Here is a 3730-nt window from a genome sequence, read left to right on the forward strand (position 1 = left end):
TTTTTATGTTCGTTCGCGAATGTTTAATTTTTTTAATTAACAGGCACACGTCTATTTTTTTAAAATAAGAAATTGCAATTGAAGAACATAAATAAAAACAAATCATAAAAATTAAGGTTGTCTAAAAAATTATATATTTTAGTATGCATGATTTATAAAAATATTATTATTTTTAAATTATTATATTTATCGATAGTTAAACTCAAAATAATTACTTTACTTATATTTTAAAATATTAGATGTTTTTAATAATGTGTCAAAATATTTTAATATGTAGTATTTATTAATCGGATAGCATTTCCTTATTCTTCCTCTAAATTATTTAAATTATAGTCCATTCTATTCCAATTTATTTCAATTCTAGCCCTCTTTCTATGCAATTTTCTTTCGATTTTAGCCTCTAATTTCAATTTAGTCGCAAGTGATTATTTCAATTTAGGCCCATTCTTATTTCAATTTATACGTATTTATTAAATGAAACACTTTTGAGTACTAAATAAACTTATTTAGGGATATATTTGATTACTTGATTGAAAATAAAATTCATTTATCACAATAATAATTAAAGATTTTGAAATAATTAGTGATATAGAATAAAAACCCGTAAAATCATAAAGTTGACCAAATAAAAAAGTTTAACTTTTTGATTTGTGTATTTAACTTATAAAAATAATAAAATCATTTTTGAAAATATGTTTTAGATATACATAATATAGGGAAAAAGTTGACCAAATAAAAAAGTGATGCATATATACCTTTGTCGTCTAACTAATGAGACATACAAACTTACCTTTTTCGTTAACAAACTTAATTAACAAAAATATTTCCTAAAACTGATTTTTTTTAATTTCAAAAATATCAAGGGGCTTAATTTTTAGCTCATTCAATTTTTACCCTTCAAACCCATACAAACCTAATCCAACTAAAAATACCTAATCCTTTTGTTATTTAGACCTGACCCAAATATATTTTATGACAAAATAGTAAGGACTTGATTTATTTATTTTTTATTTTAACCGTGTTTAATTTGAAGCGGTAAAAAATTATTAGGTTAATTTTTTAATGTCACGTAATATTTTTGGAATTAAAAAACCACCATTTTTTTTACTTCGATAAATGTAAATTTGTGAATAAAAAAAATTAAATAAACATTATTTGTCAAAACCACTCAGGGGCATATTTACTCGAAATATGAATATATTTATTCATTTTCCTTATAATATATGAACCATTCATTAATTTATACTACTTAAACATTGTATTTGTTTATTGGGGGTGTCTAGGGTTTTTAATTAAAGGTTCTGCTGAGAGGTTAATGAGAGTTGAGAAGCGAGAGAGATTGAGATTGAGATTGAGATTGAGATTGAGAGTTGAGATGCGAGAGAGATCCAAAGGTTTCCTGGAGCGTCCACTGCTGGCATCGCGCTTGCTGCCATCGATTGTCGCTGCTCGTTCGTCTTCCCCGTCTGCAGGTAAGTTCTATGTCTTTTTTCATCTATACACCACCATAAATGAATTGAGACTAGTTCAAAACTTGATTTTTGTTGGTTGAACATGTGATTTCGATTATTAGTCTCTGTATTTGAAGTTCTTAAATCAAACAGAGAGTAACATTGAAGGTGAAATTTATTGTTGGCTCTGTATGTAAATGAACCCAATTTCCTTACATTGAAGGCATAAGAATGACCTTAAGTTAGCAATTATTTTAGCACCAAGTCCAATTATTTGGAAATAGACTTTTGTGGTTAGAGACCTTTAATTAGCAATACAAGTAGGGTGAGATTTATTGAAGATATACTATTTTTAAAAAGTGTTTGATACTAAGATTTGAGGTCTATGAATGAAAATGAGAGAGTACTAGAAAAAGAATAAACAATTAAAAGCAGTGAAAGTTTAAAATTTTGGATAGTTTTAAGTATTGAGGGCAGTGAAAGGTGAAATTCTGATAAAAAAGTTTTTTGCAACTAAGCACTTGTACAAAAATGTTTAGAAAGTTTGATATACCTATTTTATATAATATACAATTTTAGTCAATTTACTTTAACTCTTTGAGTTATATTAATTTTATCTTATGATTTCAGTGGCATTGGGCAGCTACTTGGTTGATTCTTTTGTTTAGCTACTGCTGGAGTTCTTTTGAGTTGTGGTATGCAACTTTTTGCTTCTTTCAGTCCAGTTAGTATTACACTCGTGGTGTCTATGTGTTCTTTCCTCTTAGATTGTGATTGTCCTATTGAAATTCAAGTTCATATCATTAGATTTACTCTCCGTAACTTTAATCTTTTGTACATTTCTCTGAGATAAGAAATGGTAGACCGCTAAGCTCAAAGGAGGGTCCTCCAAAAGAAGTTACATTCCCACACTAAAGCAAGCGCAATGTCGACATTCTTATTTCCTCTTAATAGTTATGTACATCTTATTAAGAATAGGTTAATGTCGGTAAAGTCAAACCATACCTTCATTGACATCTTCAGTCCAACACAATTAGTAAGTTCATATTTTTTTAAGTACTACTTTTCCTTAGTTTTTATTACCTTTTTCTGGTTTTGCTAACCACTTGATTGTGTTATTCCTCTTTGGCTAGATTGTTTTGTATCCTATCTTCCCTTTTTTTGTGATATACATATAGACTAATGAATTAACTGGGAACGTTTTATTTTTTCATGTCAAGGACCATGTTTCACTTACAATTTTGAATGGAGCATATCTTTCATGATAATTGAAACTACACTTTCTACTTTTAAATTTGGCTAGATAGCTCCATTTGTTGAATTAGGTAGTTGTAGGAGTACAGTGATACATTCTTGTATATCACTCTAACATAGAAGTTTGTTGAGATTACTCTAAAATACTATATGTTATGTAGATATTATAATAAGGAAAATAATGTCAGATGTGTTTCCCTGCATAACAAAACTTTTATGGTTACGAAGAACTACATCTTTTTATGCAGGTTATACAACTTTATAATTGTTGTAGTTGCATGCCCTGCTTCATCTGATCATGCTCTCAATTACCTTAATGAAGTGCAACAGGTAGGAAGTTTAATTTCTTGTTCCAGTAACACTCTTCTGCTCTGTTTGGTCGAATTATTTGCATCATGAATTGCAGAATGTAGGTTTGAAAGAGTGTCTTATGGTGGTATCTACATGTCTAGTAGGATAAGAAATACTACCTATTTGTGTTATGGTGGTATGTATAGATAGGTGGACAATAAAAAAGACTCCCTCCATGTCAATTTGTTTATCTTGCTTAGATATGTTTCAAAAGAATGCCTTTCTTTATTCAGTCACTCTTTACACCCAATATCGTACACGGTATATTTAAGACCACGAAATTCAAAAGGAATTTTAGTGCATTACACATATTTAGTTCATCACCACAAGATTCAAAAATATTCTTTATTTTCTCAAACTTGAACTTGAAATTAGAACTTGAACTTGAACTTAGAACTTGAACTTGAAATTAGAACTTGAACTTGAACTTAGAACTTGAACTTGAAATTAGAACTTGAACTTGAACTTAGAACTTGAACTTGAAATTAGAACTTGAACTTGAACTTAGAACTTGAACTTGAAATTAGAACTTGAACTTGAACTTAGAACTTGAACTTGAAATTAGAACTTGAACTTGAACTTAGAACTTGAACTTGAAATTAGAACTTGAACTTGAACTTAGAACTTGAACTTGAAATTAGAACTTGAACTTGAACTTAGAACTTGAACTTGAA

The 3730-nt window shown here is 28.7% G+C and overlaps 1 long non-coding RNA gene across 1 annotated transcript; it reads left to right on the top strand.

Moving 5' to 3' along the window:
* The first annotated feature begins 1254 nt into the window (after positions 1-1254).
* LOC102589694 (uncharacterized) lies at positions 1255-3411 on the top strand. Its single transcript, XR_368057.2, has 3 exons — positions 1255-1472; positions 2082-2146; positions 2954-3411. It is a non-coding gene; the product is annotated as an uncharacterized lncRNA (long non-coding RNA).
* The last annotated feature ends 319 nt before the right edge of the window (positions 3412-3730 follow it).

Source organism: Solanum tuberosum, unplaced genomic scaffold (assembly GCF_000226075.1).
Source record: "Solanum tuberosum cultivar DM 1-3 516 R44 unplaced genomic scaffold, SolTub_3.0 scf00229, whole genome shotgun sequence".
Classification (NCBI taxonomy): domain Eukaryota; kingdom Viridiplantae; phylum Streptophyta; class Magnoliopsida; order Solanales; family Solanaceae; genus Solanum; species Solanum tuberosum.